The sequence below is a fragment of the Elephantulus edwardii genome, unplaced genomic scaffold (assembly GCF_000299155.1).
Source record: "Elephantulus edwardii isolate Elephantulus edwardi_28Jun2011 unplaced genomic scaffold, EleEdw1.0 scaffold00125, whole genome shotgun sequence".
Lineage (NCBI taxonomy): Eukaryota > Metazoa > Chordata > Mammalia > Macroscelidea > Macroscelididae > Elephantulus > Elephantulus edwardii.
In genome coordinates, this window is record NW_006399875.1 from 8,533,901 (window position 1) to 8,550,977 (window position 17,077).

At 40.1% G+C, this 17,077-nt stretch overlaps 1 protein-coding gene across 1 annotated transcript in view; it reads right to left on the minus strand.

Moving 5' to 3' along the window:
• Positions 1-17,077, minus strand: part of CTNND2 (catenin (cadherin-associated protein), delta 2) — a 1,564,764-nt gene that overhangs the window by 1,146,964 nt on the left and 400,723 nt on the right. The window lies entirely within an intron of this gene.

The following is a 17,077-nucleotide window of genomic DNA, read 5'->3' on the forward strand; positions in this document are numbered from 1 at the left end:
CAAATTGGAGTTGACTGCATCAGCCACTCCATAGGAGAAAGATCTGGCAGTTGGCCCCCACATACTACAGCCTTCGACACACCACACAGCCATTCTACTCTGCCCTAAATTGTCGATATTGTCAGAATCAATTGAACAGAAGGGGGATTTAGGTTTTAAAAGAAAGATAATGAAATGAACTAACTCAGTCACATAAGAGTAAATATTGTATAAAACCGTTACTGTAGAATGAGTATAAGGATCCAGGGGGGTGGGAGAGGCTGGAAGCAGAGGGATGTGGATGTGCGGGGTGTGTGTGTGTGTGTGTGTGTGTGTGTATTAATCATTGGGTTGTACAATTTGATGGGTAGGGGGGTGATGGAAATTCAAAGTATTCAAATATGTACTTGAATTTTGTAAATAAACAAGCAGAAAAAGAAAAAAAGAAATAAAAAATAGAAAGATAATGACTTTCCTAAATTATTTAAATCATGCATGACCAATATTCTTTTCTATTACTTTACTAATTTGAAGGTTATCAATAATTAGTATGGCCCTTCAACAAACTGGGCTCCTCCCTTGGTGAAAAAACAAAAATGAAGAAAGAATTCCTGGAACTTCTAATGTATTTACCCTGAGTTTGTGCATTTATCCCTGTTCACTTTTAAGTAACGGTAAAATAAAATTTTCTGGAGCTAATTACCTACGTTTGGCCTCATAGCTATAAAATATTAAGGTTAAGCAGTATAAAAAATAATCATCACATCATCATTAAAATAATAAGGTTGGTAATTTGAAATAAATTTTTATTATTTTACAGAAATGAATAATGTTCAACCTTTAAACAAAAATAGTACCATTTTACTTATCTGGAGGGACCTCTGGTGGCCTGTGTGGGAGGAAGATGGGCAGTATCCTTCCCTGAGATTTACTGCCTCTGAAAACTCACTGGAGGGTCATTAAAGAACTTATTCCCTTACTCAATGGAACATAAAAACAACAGCATTTATCTAGTCATAAAAAAAATATCTATTTTACAATTTAGAATCATATTGTTCATAGTCTTCCTTGTCAATTCTCTTGATATATATGTATGTATAATAGAGAGAGAGATAGACAATGAACAAGGATGACAGCAAAGGAATCAATGCCTTTGAGCTGTGGTACTGAAGAAGAGCACTGAATACCCCATGGACGGCCAAGAAAACAAATAGATATGTCTAGGAGAAGGTGCACCTAGATAGCTCTTTGGAGGCAAGAATGATGAGGCTTCACCTCACATATTGGGCATGTTTCTAGGAGGGGCTATTCCTTGGAGAAGGACATGATGCTGGCAAGGGCAGAGAAGGGGAAGACCCTCAATCAGGTGGATTACTGACACAGTGAGTGCTGCAATCTGCTCTTCTGTGTCAAGAATAAGGATGGCACAGGGTAGAACAGGGTTCCAATCTTTTGTGCATTGGGCCACTATGAGTTATGCTCGACTACCAAAATCTAACAACAACAACAACAACAATATATATTACATATAATACACATGTTATATTCCATATAGAATATATATTCTATTTATACACATATATACAAGTCTTCCCTGGCTTGGGACAGAGTCTGGCTCTGAGAACTCTACAATAAACTGGTTCTGACATAAACAAAATACTTTTTTTACTATGAACGATTATACAGAAGTGTTTTGAACAGCAAATCTTAACACTGAACAACCAAGAATGATGACACCACAAAATGACACACTGCAAAAGTCTATGACTGTGCTTTGTGTGTATTACAAGGGATCATATGCTCCAAACAACAACTGCATCGTAACAACCAGGCAGTCTTTCAGGAAGCTGGTCCTCCCTTGGGACGGTCATGCTCCGAATGACCTGAGACAGAACTGCAATGGCCTCACACCTTTTCACTAATGGATACACTTCAGGCAACCAGTCTGCTGTGGATAACGGTTTCCCTGCTCCCTCCTCTCCCCACCATCCTTTCCCTCCAGTTCCTTCCACCCTTTTCTTTCTTCCTCTTTCCTCTTTTTCTTTCTTTTTTTGGATTGTGGTTAAAATGTATCGACCATACTCCACCCTCTGGTTGGCTCCAGGTATTATGCTATGGTTTTACAGAAAACACTGCAGTATCTTCTTAAAACTTTTTAAGTGGTTAATATTAATGTATCTATATTATAGCTACTGTAAAGTGAGACTTTGTAATATTAAAGAGTTTTCCCAAGGTCATCAAGATGCTGTTGAGGCTGTTAGGTGCTGCTGAGTCAGCTCTGAAAACAGGATACAGCCTGATGCTGCCTCCCAGTCAATCTCTGTATGCTTAAACTCATGTTTGCAGCCCCTGTGTCAAAGTATGAGAGATGAAGTCCCACCAAGTCAGCTTTATGTATCATTCCGCCTGTGCTTATTTAAAGGCAGATTTGTTCAACAACAGAATGAAAAAGAAACAAATTTCCTTAAATGTCCTTGTTCATGGGCCAAGTTTCACACACATATTAAGCTCAACATCACTGTCACTAAGTCAGAAGTGACTCAACTGACTCTCTAGCAGGTCTCTGAGGCTGTAAACCACGCAGGAGGAAACCACCTCCAAAGTGGCTTGTGGATCCAAACCACTGAAGATGCCAACCTTTTGGTTGGCAGCACAAATCTCTTAGCACTGAGTCACCAGAGATGACTCCCACACACCTAATCCCATTGCCCCAGTTATCAGGCCATTCGATCTCATCCAAGGTCTTCCTCTACTGCACTGTCCCTCCCCCCTTGCAAGCATGATGTCCTTCTCCAAGGACTGGTCCCTCCTGGCCACATGGCCAAAGTATGTGAGACGAAGCTTTAAAATGATATGTAATCTCTCTATATATATCCATCCTCTCTGTGATATATATTTTATATGTACAGATAATCTCCCAAGAGTACTAAAACTTCCTAATGTATAGAATCCTGAACACCCACTACTGCCCTTACCACATCATGTTACAGAATCATCTATGTCTCCAAGTTGGCTGTAAATGAGAGCCAAGATGACAGAAAGAATTGACTGTTGTTTTCTCATCATTGTATTCTCAACACTCGGCACATGGCACCAGTCAGGTTCTGACGTGAACTGAATTGAACTGAACCGGCTTGTCTCCCTTGCCTGCTCTGTTTATTCTCGGGTCTTGACTCTCAATTTTCAGGGATGGTTGGGCAGATTTCACCCTCCAAAGCCTCCTTTACCAAGCCTATGAACTCAACTAACAAATGCCAACAGAGACATTTTGAAAGAAAAGGAATCCAGAGACTTGGCTGTTCTTGGAAATGAATCCTGGTGCTGCAATGATTGAGCTCTCAGTTAGAATCCACCTCCTTCCATGTGGAGAAGGGAGTGGTATTCTTCTTACTGAGAACTTAGCATTGGAAACCCTTTGGGGCAGCTCGTCCCTGTTCTGTAGAATTACTATGAGGCACATTTGACTTGATGGAAATGGGTTAACTTGGTGAAAAGTCCTTCCTATGATTATTTTCCTGTTAAGCTTATTTTTCTTTAGTTGTTGTTGTTGTGTGCCATCGAGTTGCTTGAGACTCATAGTGACCCTAGGAACAACAGCCCTAAACTCTGCTCTGTCCTGTGCCAATCCCCCTGTCTCTGACACACTCACTCTGATTACCCCAGTCACTAAAATCAATCCATATCATAGACAGTCTTCCCCTCCTGCATATATTAAAATTTTCACTTGGTCTGAAATTAGTTTGCTAGAGAGTAGGGATGTATTTATTTACCCCACTGGCTGAGAAATAAATAAATAGGGTTGTTGTTGTTGTTGTGTGCAGTTGAGTCACCTGTGACTCAAATTGACCCTACGTACAATAGCTCTGAACCCTGCCCTATCTTGAGCCCATATCACTGACTCCAACACCCTAACCCCGTTACTCCAGTTACTGTGTCAATCCATCTCCTCTGAGGTCTTCCTCTCCCAGGCCATCCCCTGACCCTTCCAAACACGATGTCCTTCTCCAAGGACTGCTCCTTCCTGGCTACTTTCTGCTCTTGTTACTATGCGATGCAGAATCAGTTCCAACACACACAAACCAGACAAACATCAGGATAAAAAACTGCCCAGTTCTGCACTATCCTAACAACTGCTGCTACATTAGAGCCCACGGTTGCATCTACTGTGTCAAGCCATCGCATCAAGAGTCTTTCTTTCTTCTTCTTCTTCTTTTTTTTTTTTTTGCATGACCTTACAATTTTACAAATCCCTAAATCTTCCTAGTACTATGTTCTAGATCCACTTGTCCCTGTTCAATAGCACTGCTGACAGGTCAGTTTCAGTAAGCCATTTCACCTGCATGCACTTCTGAAGGACATGGGTAATATCAGTCACCTCTTCATAGAGCTGTTGCTGACTCATACGTAAACTGTTGAAATCCTACTAACACACAATTGTTACTGCTGTAGTTTCTACACTTACCTTCATTCTTTTTTTTTTTTTTTTGGTTGCAGACCCTGTGCCACGCTGCTCTAATTTCTGTAAATGGATAATTATTGACTAGGAAGACAATCTCCTGAGTTATCACCCTCCACTTCCTCTTACTCAAATTAAAAAAAAATACTTTGCTATTCTTGTACAATAATTTTTTCAGAAAATCATTTTATTTAAAAACTAGTAATGGCTAATTAATACTTGTGTTTTTCTGAATCAGGCATTGTGCTCAAGGCTTTATTTACATGAATTAGAATAGTTAATCCTAGAAAGTAAACTTTATTTTACTATTTGCTTTGTTGTTGTTTTTGTTACGTGCCGTCAAGTTATCTGCTACTTACAGCGACCCTATGTACAACAGCCCTAAACTCTGCCCTATCCTCTGCCAATATCACCATCTCCAACATGCCTGCCCCCATTATTACCCCAATCACTGAATCAATCCACCTCAGAGAGGGCTTTCCTCTCCTGTGCTGTCCCTCCACTCTCCCAAACATGATATCCCTCTCCAAGGACTGGTCCTCTTTGCAACACGTCCAAAGTATGTCAGATAAAGCTTCCAAATCCTTTCCTCCAAGTAGCAGCCTGGCTTCACCCTCTCCATGACAAACCTGTTTGTTTTCCTAGCAGTCCATGATATACTGAATACTCTTCTCCAATTCCACAGCTCAAAGGCATCAATTCTCCTTCTACCATCTCTAGTCATCGTCCAGCTCTCTGATGCATAGCAAGTGACTGCAAAGACCATGGTATGTATCAGGTGCACCTTAGTCTCCAGACTGACATCCTTGCACTTCAGCACTTTAGAGAGGTCTCTAACCACAGACTTTCCCATCACAATACGTCTTTTAATTTCCTAGCTGCTGGTGCCAGGAGTGTTGACTGTGGATCCAAGCAAAGCAAAACTGTGAACAATCACAATATCTTCACCACCCATCATAGCGCTGCCAATCAGCCCAGGGGTGAGAATCTTTCTTTTCTTAAGAAAATAAAGATTAGAAATATTTACTTTCCCCCGTTCTCTCATTCTACCATCTATCTGTACCCTGAATGACTGCAGTGCATCACTCTTAATAAACCAAATACAAGACTTTTAGCGTTAAGCTAGGATTTAGATTAAACGTCTATTTATTTGAAAGAATTGATATTTTTAAAATACAAACTTTTCCTGCTTAGCACTGTGCTTACTGTTAAATAATTGTTTATATTCTTGATTAAATAATTTTATTGTTAATATAAAATAATTGGCCATGAGTCATTGTTGTTGTCATGTGTTGTCGAGTCACCTGTGACTCACAACAGCTTTGAAGCCAGCCCCGTCCTGAGCCAGTCTCACTGACTCTGACACACCTACCCCACTACCCTTGTTACTGTGTCAGTCCATCTCATTCATCCGGGGTCTTCTACTCCATTCTTTTGGGCATGACGTCCTTCTCCAAGGACTGGTCCCTCCTGGTCATGAGCCCAGAGAAGATGAGATTAAAATTCAAAATCCTAGTCTTTAAGGAGAAACTTGGCTTCACCGTCTTCAAGAAAAAGGAATTTGCTTTTAACTGACCATGGCAAGGATAAAGGCTTGCAATTGAAGTTACTCATCAGTTCATTCATTAACCTACATTTACTGACCCCTAAGGTTCCTAGTGGATAGAAATTCATGCTCCCAAGCCAAAGGTGGGTGATTTTAATCTGCGGTCCTCAGGCCTGGTTTTAATTGTTTTTGGTCAAACATCTTTCTTAGTGGTACAGCAATGGTCTGTCCATTTGCTGTACAGAGGTAACTCATGATTGTTGTGATGCTAAACCCTGTGACACTGATGCATCAAATGAGATAATGGTTACCCATGGTGGACAGTGTTTAGTGGAGCTCCCCCCGCATAAAACAAGCTTGGAAGCAAGAGTGGCATCACCTCCAGAAACTATGAATGTGGAAAAATGATGACAGTTATACAACTCTTCAGGTCTTTTGTTCATAGGGTCCCTAGGAGTCATCTATGACTCATCTATGACTCAACTGCACTTAACAAAAATAACAACAACATCAGTTCATTATCCTGGGTTAATTTCAAGGGAATACATAAACGAAGAACACATTTCACTTCTTAATACCTATTACTAATCTTTGCTATATTCTTTAAATAAATGGTTTTATTAATACTTCTGTAACAATTTTTGTCATGACAGGAGTCCAGAATGACGGCTGCATATTTGAGTGGACTTGGGGTAAGGAATCGTATAACAATGAAAGAATATTTCTTTTACTTTTCAAAACAAAGGCCGCATAGTCGAGTGGACTTGGGGGAGGGATTGTATAACAATGAAATAATTTTTCTTTTACTTTTCAAAGAGAAGAGTGAACTGGGAGGGGGGAGATTGGGTAGGGAGAAAAGTACAACAATTAATAAATGCAAATCCAAAATACTTATAAACTTTCATTAAAATGATTAATTAAAAAATCAGATTTTCTGTTTGACATACAGGTCTAATCCCCAATTTTCATGGGATTTCCTCTAGTTTTTCTTCTCTAAGGGAGATATTTATTATCTCCACCCACTCAGGTGGACACTGCCTAACCTGGCAAGGAAAGCGTGGGCACTAAAAAATCTGACACCTAGTCCACTCATGGACTAGTATTTCTTGTATGTACCCCACCATTAGAGCATGAAGAAACTCTCCCACATCAATGACACAGGGTAGAATATGCAAATGAGAAGCAGCAGACCTCTGCTTCTCTGGAACATGGGCCCACCACTATTGGTACACTGTTGGTGTTGGTGGTGTTAGGTGCCATTGAGCAAATACGACCCATAATGACTCTATAAACAACAGATCTGAACGCTGTCCTATCCTGAGCCATCCTCACACTTTGTGACACACTAAAACCCATAGAGGCAGTCACTGTGTCAATCCATCTGGTCAAGGGGCTTCCTCCCCTTCACTGACCCTCTACCTTTTTGAGCATCGTGTCCCTCTCTGAGGAACAGCCCCTCAAGCAACATGCCCAAAGTAGGTGAGGCAAATCCTCAACATCTTTGCCTCCAAAGAGCACTCTGGCTGCACTCTCTCCAAGACTTAGTTGTTTGTTCTTTCGGTAGTCCATAGGATGTTTGGTGCTCTTCTCCAACACCACAACTCAAAGGCATCAATTCTTCTTCTGTCATCCTTATTCACTGTCATTACTGAGAGCTGGACAATGACTAATTGTTGTTGTTAGGTGCTATGAAATCAACTATGATTCATAGTGGCCCTATAACCAAAACGTGGCCCACTCCTATGTCATCTGCATGATCATCCAAGCCTATTTTTGCAAGAAACATGTCAATCTCTCTTGTTGAAATTCTTCCTCTTTTTTTTTTTCTGACTCTCTATGTTCCCCCTGAAGAACTGGTACAGTGAACCTGTAAAAGCTAGAACCTGTGCAAGGCAGAAACTTGTCAGAAAAGGAAAAAGATGCAAATATTTTCCACTAAAATAATGGTGATGGAAAAGTAATAAAACGGCACCTTGTCAAAAATGGAAAAACTTGCTGGACTTCTGGCTCTCACAGATCTCTCAGACAGAAGGACCATCGAGTAAAACAGAGAGGTCAAAGAGGAACTTACTCCTCTTATCCACAGCATGAAAGATCTAAGTTTATTCCAGACCATTCTAAAGAAAACCTATTAATAAGTAATCAATAAAGAATACACACGATGCAGCACAATGTCATATGTTTGTGACTGAAATGAATCACAAAACACAAGTTTCAGACTTTGTTCAGATTTGTATCAACTGACTTTCTTCATTTAGGGATTAGGATCAAGGAGATCAATCTCATCCACTAGAAGCAGTTCTAAGTGCCTTTAATACGTTTTGTGTTCAGCTCTCCAGGAAGCAACCACACATATGGTTTCAGTAATTGAAAAGGTTGCAAAGTGGTCATTCTATGGTTTCTATGACGCATTTATTCATTTTTTTTTCTTTAAATTACACACACTCATTTCGTTTTCCGTTTGGGAGATTCTGAGACTGGGGTCTGTGACTTACTTCCATGACAGGGTTTTAAAGCTTGTACCTGCAGCAGTTTTCTCTTTGAGGCAGCTGAAAATTAAATAAGTCTGATTTTCAACTTGTTCAGAATAATTTAACTGCAAATCCTTTCTAGCATTTTAGAACTTCAACATCATCGTATAAAACGTGAGGGCTTATGAAATAGAATGAGATCATGAATTGCAATCAAAGAAGACTAAAATAACAAGCAAGATCAATCTGAATCTTTCCATCTATATTTATATAGGCTTTTTCAGTTTTAATTCATATACATATTATCCAGAAATATAATCAATATGTGGTTTTATGCCTCTGTTCTTTGTATAATTCAGTATGCATTGTTGCTTCAGTTACGACCTTGTAAAACACTCAAAGAAACAAGAGCAGGAAAGGTCTTTAGAGAGTTTTCTACTAAGCTTGCTCTATAAATCCCTCACGTTAGAGAAGCCCACCCCACACCATCTCTGCTTCTCCACCCTCTGAGAAATAGCAGCAGACGGGAACGTGCACACACACATACAGATTCGTGCCTGTCTTAGTGCTGCTACAGAAATATCATAAGCAGAGGCTTTAACAAGCATAACTGATTCCCTCACAGTTTAAGGAGTCAGAAATCTGAATGTAGGGTGCTTACCCCAGGAGAACTCTACTTGGCTGCTTCTAGGTGAGGATGGTGAAACTTTGTCACATCTAACTGGATAGACTGTCGTAGACACCAAAAATACACCAAGCTTTGAAAGTGGGGGATTGGTGAAAGATTAGAATTCTAAGGCTTGAGCAGAGAGGAGGGATTGGTGAAAGATTAGAATTCTAAGGCTTGAGCGGAGAGGAGACTGTGGGGATGGGGAGATGGTGCAAGATAGGGCAAGGTTTCAATCCGCTACTCATAGAGTCATTATGTACTGAAGTCAATTTGACAGCTGCACTAAAATCCTAAAAGCACTCACTTTTTAAAAATTTTTTTTATTATTTTTGTGTGAGTGTACCGTCAAATCAGGTCTGACTGGTACAGGAGGAGACTGTCCCTCCTTTCCCGGCAGAGCATCTGGTGGATTCGAACCGTGCACCTCTGGGATTGTAGTTGCAGCTCCATGCCACTAGGCCACCAGAACTCCCCAAAAGCACTCACTTTGAATCCACCAGGCGCTCCTCAAAATGAGTTTGGGCAGCCTCCTCCCTTATAATTGTTTCTGAAAACCTGCTGGAGGGTCAGGTATGAGTTTGTTCCAATGTATTGTCACACAACAACAACACAAACAATCTAGCCGAAGGCTTTTTCCCTTTCGGTTGTGGGGGGAAATGATGGTCCTCTTTCATCTTTTAAGCTCAGCGTCTCTTGGAAATCTTCATGTATTTTTTTTTTACTTCAATCTTCTCCTGGGTCTGGAAGATAAACACAGCACAGAAACCCAGGGTCTAAAGAACTTGTCTGCTTCCTTCTTCATGGCACATAGATTGTCCTCTCTGGTCCCTTTTCCCTCATTTTCTCTCCTGTAAGGTTAAGGTGATGTAGAATGCATCCCAGAGACATTTCCTTCTACATTAGATCAGAACTGTGAAGTAGGTAAAGTTGTTACATCAAACCTTAATCTTCTTACAACTGATTGGCTGATCACGTTGGATCACATGGAGGATGATTACATCATCATACAACCGCTAAATAACATCAATACATAACTTCTAAGATATTGAGGAAAGGGCAGTCAAGTTAAGACACATTTTGGGAGGCAATTCAACCTATGACAATGACACTACCCAATATTATTTTAGTCCTCATCATCTATCTTGGAGGAAAGGGTAACAGGTTTCTCCTTGGATGAAAGGATGATTAAACATAATCTCACATAACATGGTTATGTTACTAGGAGCAACCAGGGCTAGGCAGGGGTGGGGGAGAAGGTATGTTTGAAGTTAACTATCCAAAGTCTCTTTGAGGTCAACTACACAAGTTTTATATTCAAGAGAAAAAGAAGTAAATAATAAAATGATGCATGTCTTTATTTCTAAATACACACTTTTTATACATTTTAACAATTTTGGTGTTAAAACACATTATAAAGATCAATAGTTTCCTTTAATGGCTGTAACCTAGGTTGTGCTTCTCAGAGAGTTCTGACTGCATATGGAAAACTGGCCAGGTAAAGACTACAAATCAAAGTCTGCTGTCAGATACATCTCCAAAGTACTGAAGAGCAACGATGTCAGTCTGAAGACTAAGGTGCACCTGATTCAGGCCATTGTCTTTGCAACTGCTTGCTATGCATCAGAGAGCTGGACAATGACCAGGGATGATAGAAGAAGAATTGATGTCTAAAAAAAAAAAAAAAGAATTGATGTCTTTGAGCTGTGGTACTGGAGAACAGTATCGAATACACCATGGATGGCTAAAAGAACAAACAGGGTGGTCCTAGAGAGGGTGAAACCAGGAGTCAAGGATTCTGAAGCTTCATTTGACATACTGTGGACATGCTGCAAGACAGGATCAATCCCTGGAGAGGAACATCATGCTTGGGAGGGTGAAGGGACAGCACAGGAGAAGAAGACCCTCGATGAGATGGATTAATTCAGTGGCTTGGGGTAATGGGGGTAAAAGTGTCAGAGAAAATAAGATTGGTACAGGATTTAGCAGGGTATAGGGCTATTGAACATAGGGTCGCTATGAATTGTAAACAACTCGATAACACATAACAACAAAATGGAGACAGAACCCACTCACAGCTGACACTCAGGAGCAATTTCAGAGGTTGTAAATTATATGGGAAGAAACTGCCCATCTTTCACTGTGGATTGAACCACCTGCCTTTGGGTTTGCAGTACAATTCCTTACCCACGAGGCCATCAGAGCTTCCTAAAGATTTTGGATTTGTTAGGTGTCATTACATCAAGTACAAGTCATAGTGACCCTTGAAACAACGGGTTTGAACCTCGTACAATTTTGTATAATCCTCATCATCTCTGGAATACTTAAGTTGTAAGTAATAAAAAAAGTATATAAATTGGCAACAAATTTGTAAACTTTAACTCAACCCATAATAAAATTTGATCATTAAAAAGGTGAGTCGAACTAGAAAAATTAGAAAAAGTTGTGGAAACACTCCAATTGATTGGTCTTCATTTTTATTTTGTATGAATGATAATAATTATGTGCGATTTTACAAATAGTGGCACGAAGCTGCACAGCAATCGGGAAATCACATAGTTCGAATCCACCAGCTGTTCTGTGGGAGAAGGATGGGCAGTCTCCTCCCATGTGATTAACTGCCTCTGAAAACCCATCGAAGGGTCAGCTATGGGTCGGTTTCGACTCAGGGGTACACAACAACAATAATTTATGATTTTACATATCTGTGCTGCATAATGTATCAGGTTACTAACCAAAAGGTCTGAGGTTTGAATCTACCACCAGGAGGCTCTGGATGAGAAAGATGGCCAGTCTCCTCGTAGAGATCTACGGCTCAGAAATGGGATGGAGGCTCATATGAATGAAAACTGGCTCCAAGGCAATGGGCTGGAGACTCCTAAATGAACCTAAAAGAGGTTTTCCAACAAGTATAAAACAAAAATCCTAGAAAACAAAACATTACGTCCTAGTTATGTTTTGTTTTATCCTTTCTCTCTTACTCCCTCCTTTTCTCCTTTGCCTCTTTCATTCTTAGGGAAAAAAAACTCTCAAAGTCACTGCCATTTATACCTAGTTGACTAGGTGGTAGGTTTCTGAGGCAGTAAACTGCATGAGAGGAGATTGTCTTTCTCCCATGGAACACCAGCGGATTCCAGCTGCCAGAAACGTGTGGACTCTGGGTTGGCAATAAGTTCCCTAAAGACCAGTTCATCAGTGCTTAAAGTGAGCTTCAGGAAACATAAAACAATGAACGCTGTGGTGGAGGAGGTTTTTTGAGTTGGGAACAATTCATAGCTCACCCTGCAGTGAATTATCAAAGGCAGTAAATCTCACTGGAGAAAATTTACACGTTCAATGCAATCACCATACAAATACCAATCCCATTCTTCAACGAGATGGAAAAGGCAATCTCCAATTTCATTTGAAATGGAAAGAGGCACCAAAATAAGCAAAGCACCCCTTAAGAAGAGAAACAAGGCAGGAGGCATCTCACTCTCTGATTTCAAATCCTACTTCACTACCATGATGATCAAGACAGCATGGTACTGGTACAATGACAGACATATTAGATCAATGAAATAGAATTCAGATCCTGGAAATCAGCCCATTTACCCATAGTCAACTGATTTTTGTCAAGGAGATGAAATCAGTTAAGTGGGGAAATTGACAGCCTTTTTAACAAATGGTGTTGGCAAAATTGGAAAACTATCTGCAGATAAGCAATATTCACACCTCACTTCACACACAAAAACCAACTCAAAGAGGATCAAGGCCCTAGAACTAAAACCAAGGATTATAAACTTCATTAGAGAAAAGCTTGGAAGAACTCTAGAAGTTCTAACCCACAACATAGTCTTCCAAGCATCCTGAAAAACCTACAACCAGGAGAGGATAAAAGAGATAAATGGGATCTTCTAAGGATCAAATCCCTATGCACATCCAAAAAGTTCTCCAACAGGGTAAAAAGGCAAGCCATAGACTGGGGATAAATATTTGGTTATGATATTTATGATATCTAGAATTTAGAAAATACTTGAGCACCACAACAAGATAAACAACCCAACTGAAAAAAAATGGTCAAAGGTTACGAAAAGACACTTCACCAAAGAAGACATTCAGATGGCGAACAAACACATGAAGAAATGTTCAAAATCCCTAGCTCTTAGAAGCAAATCAAAACAACTATGAGATATCATCTCATACCAGTAAGAATAGTAAAATTAAACAGAACAACAAATAACAAATGCTGGTGAGGTTGTGGAGAAACTGAAACCTTATTCATTGTTAGTGGGAGTGTAAAATGGTGCAACCACTATGGAAGGCGGTATGGCGCTTTCTAAAAAACTTGCAAATAGAAATACCATTAGACCCAACAATTAGACTCTTAGGAATATACCCTAAAGAAACCAGAACTGCCACCCAAGCAGATATAAGCTCACCCATGTTTAGTGCAGCTTTGTTCACAATAGCAAAGAGTTGGAAACAACCCAAGTGCCCATCAACAAATGAATGGCTACAGAAGCTTTGTCATATAAATATGACAATACATGGAATACTATGCTGCATTGAAAAATAAGGAACTCGTGAAATATTATACAAAATAGTTGACCCTGGAAGACATTGTTTGTTGTTGTTGTTTAATGCTGTCGAGTCATAGACGACTCATAGCGACCCTATGAACGAACAGCCTGAGCACTGTTCGTACATAGAGTTTCCAGAGGCAAGCCATTTTGGAAGTGGATGCCGCTCCTGCTTCCAGGCTTGATTTAGTCGGGAAGCTCCAGCCAACACTGTCCACCATGGGTGCCCATTACCACGATTGGCACATCACTGTCACAGGCTTCAGCATCACAGCAACCATGAGTTACCACTGTACAGCAACTCACAGACCAGTGCTATACCACCTAGAAGAACGTTTGACAGGAAGACACTTTGAACCTGGCCGAGGGCCACAGATAACAATCACCCACCTTCAGCCTGGTAGCACAGCTTCCTTCCACTAGGCCAATGTAGTTCTCTTTTGGTCGTCGTCATTGTTATTATTGTTTAATGTCATTGAGTCATAGACGACTCATAGCAACCCTATGAACAAACAGCACTTATGTGGGGTGAAATATCTCAGTCACAAAAGGACAAATACAGCATAGTGCCACTGTTGTAAAGTGGGACTGATAACAGAGTTGAGGAAAAACTAAGAGTAGATAAATAATTTATACTGCATTGAAGCAGACGAGGGAGAGAACTGTTTAGGAGGAATGTATGATTAAGTATTATTGTCATGACAAGAGTCTAGAATGAAAGCTGCATAGTGGAGTGGACTGGGGGAGGATTGTTTAACAGTGAAAAACATTTTTTTTAACTTTTCAATGAAAAAATCAAACTGAGGGGGAGGGATAAACAGGGTATGTTAACAATGCATGAATGGAAATTCAACGTCTGTAAATTTTCATTAAAAAAAAAAAGACATCCATAGCCTCCAAGAAGAGACTCGGTTTCAATGCCCCCCACCCCCGCCGAAAAAAAAATCCACTCCAATTTGTCCCTGTTAAAAACAAAAACAAAAAAAAAGGACATTGCCCATCTTTCTTCCACAAAGCAGCTGGTAGATTCAAGCCAATTGCCTACGGGTTGGCAACACATCTACTTACCCTTAAGTCACCAGAGCTCCCTAAACAATGAATGGGGTTATCTCAAACACTGTTGTTGATTACCGTTGAGTCAAAACCAACCCATAGCGTGACCTAAAGCGGGTTTTCAGAGGGTCTAAATCACACAGAAGGAGACTGCTCATTCTTCTCCCTGTGGGAGGTCAGTGGATTAGAACTGTGTGCCTTTGGATTACAGTGCAGTTTCTTACCACCAGGCCACCAGACTCCCTAAACCTACTGTCAGATTTTATTAATTTTTTCAATAATTTAAACAGTCCCAGTGATTTTTGCCAGTGCACATAAGATTAGTGACAATTAGTTTAAGGGCTGACAATATAAAAATCGTATTTTCAGGTTAATATACATTTTACAAATATATTTAAAAACTATTATTTAACACACTTATAAAAATAAATTTTAAAATTAACTGTGACAAAATTTATTATACACAAATTATCTCAATTCTTTCTTATTTAAGGTTAATCAGAGATTATTTTATTTTCATTACACAAAGCACCTTGACTTAAGCAATTTCAAAAGTAGAAGAAAATATTTGCATACAAACCACATTTCTTCTCATTACTTCTGACTTACTTTATATAAAATATATAGAATATTTTTAAGTGATTGTTTTTACAGTCATTGCAAAATATCACTGTGAACTCAAGAACAACAGACTGAATTCTTGCCTAAGCCTATGTCATCCCTACAACTTTAGATGACCTTAAACTTCCTGTTACAGCCACAGTATCACCCTATCCCCTTGAGGGTCTTCCTATCTTTGCTAACCTTGTACTTTTTCAAATGTAATGCCCTTCTCCAAGGACTGGTTTTTCCCAACAAGTGCCATCATCCTTGCTACTAAGGAGTTCTCTGTCATGACCTCTTGCAAAAGAGATCTCTTTGCTCATTTGGCAGTCCATGTTAAATGCAACACTCGTTGCCAACACTACAATTTAAAAACATCAACCCTTCGTTGGTCTTCTATATCCATCGTCCAACTTTCACATTCTTATGAAGCAACTGAAAATACCATAATTTGCGACATGGACACCTTGGTATTCGAAGTAATATTGTAGGAAATACTAAATTACAGTATCAATATATCTTATAGCACATTGAGATAGTTAACAGTTTTAATTTACTTGGCTCCATAGTCAACACTCTTGGTAACAGCAGCCAGGAAATCAGGAGATGAATTGCATTTGGAAAGTCAGCTGTGAGGGACCTCTCAAGAGTACTGAAGAGCAACGACGTCAGGCTGGAGACTAAGGTGCTCCTGATCCAGGCTATAGTCTTTGCAATTACGTGCTATGCATCAGAGATTTGGACAGTGACTAGGGATGACAGAAAGGGAATTGATGCCTTTGAGCTGTGGTACTGGAGAAGAGTGTTGAATATACCATGGACTGCTAAGAGAACAAACAAGTTTGTCCTGGAGAGGGTGAAGCCAGAATGTGCCTTGGAGTCAAAGATTCTGAAGCTTCGTCTGACATACTATGGGCATGTTGCAAGGAGGGACTGTTTCTTGGAGAGGGACATCATGTTTGGGAGAGTGGAGGGACGGCACAGGAGAGGAAGACCCTCGATGAGTTGGATCAGTTCTATCAGTGGAGTGGTGGGAATGGTTGTGTTTGAAATGGTGAGGTTGGCTCAGGATAGAACGTCATTTAGGGCTCTTGTATGTAGGGTCGCTATGAGTCGCAAGGGTGACTTGATGGCACATAACAACAAACAACAAGAAACTCACATACACAAACACGTATCTAGTGTTCTAATGGTAAAAGGCTGCTTTGCCAATGCAAAGGCTGATGGTTCGAATCCACTACCTGCTCCAAGGCAGAAAAGGTAAGCAATCAACTCTCATGTGACTGTCTGCCTCTGAAAATGTGCTGGAGGGTCAGTTACGAGCTGATTCTGACCCAATGGCACAGTACATAACAACATATAACAGATGCAAATTTATATGCACAATAGTCATTGTGTGACTAATACAATCACTAGTTTCACAACAAATAGACCTTAAATATTCATATGTTGTTGTTGTTGTTGTTTTGTTGCTTTGTGCCATCAAGTCATTTGCGACTCATAGCGACCCCATGTACAATAGCCCTAAACAGTGATCTATCCTGTGCCAAACTTATTGCCTCTGACACACCCATCCCAAGTACCCCAGTCACTGAATCAATCCACCTCATAGAGGGTCTTCCCCTCCTGCGCTGTTCCTCTACTCTAACCAGCATTATGTCCCTCTCTAAAGATCTGTCTCTCCTTACAACATGTCCAAAGTATGTCAGACGAAGCCCCAGAATCCTTGCCTCCAAGGAG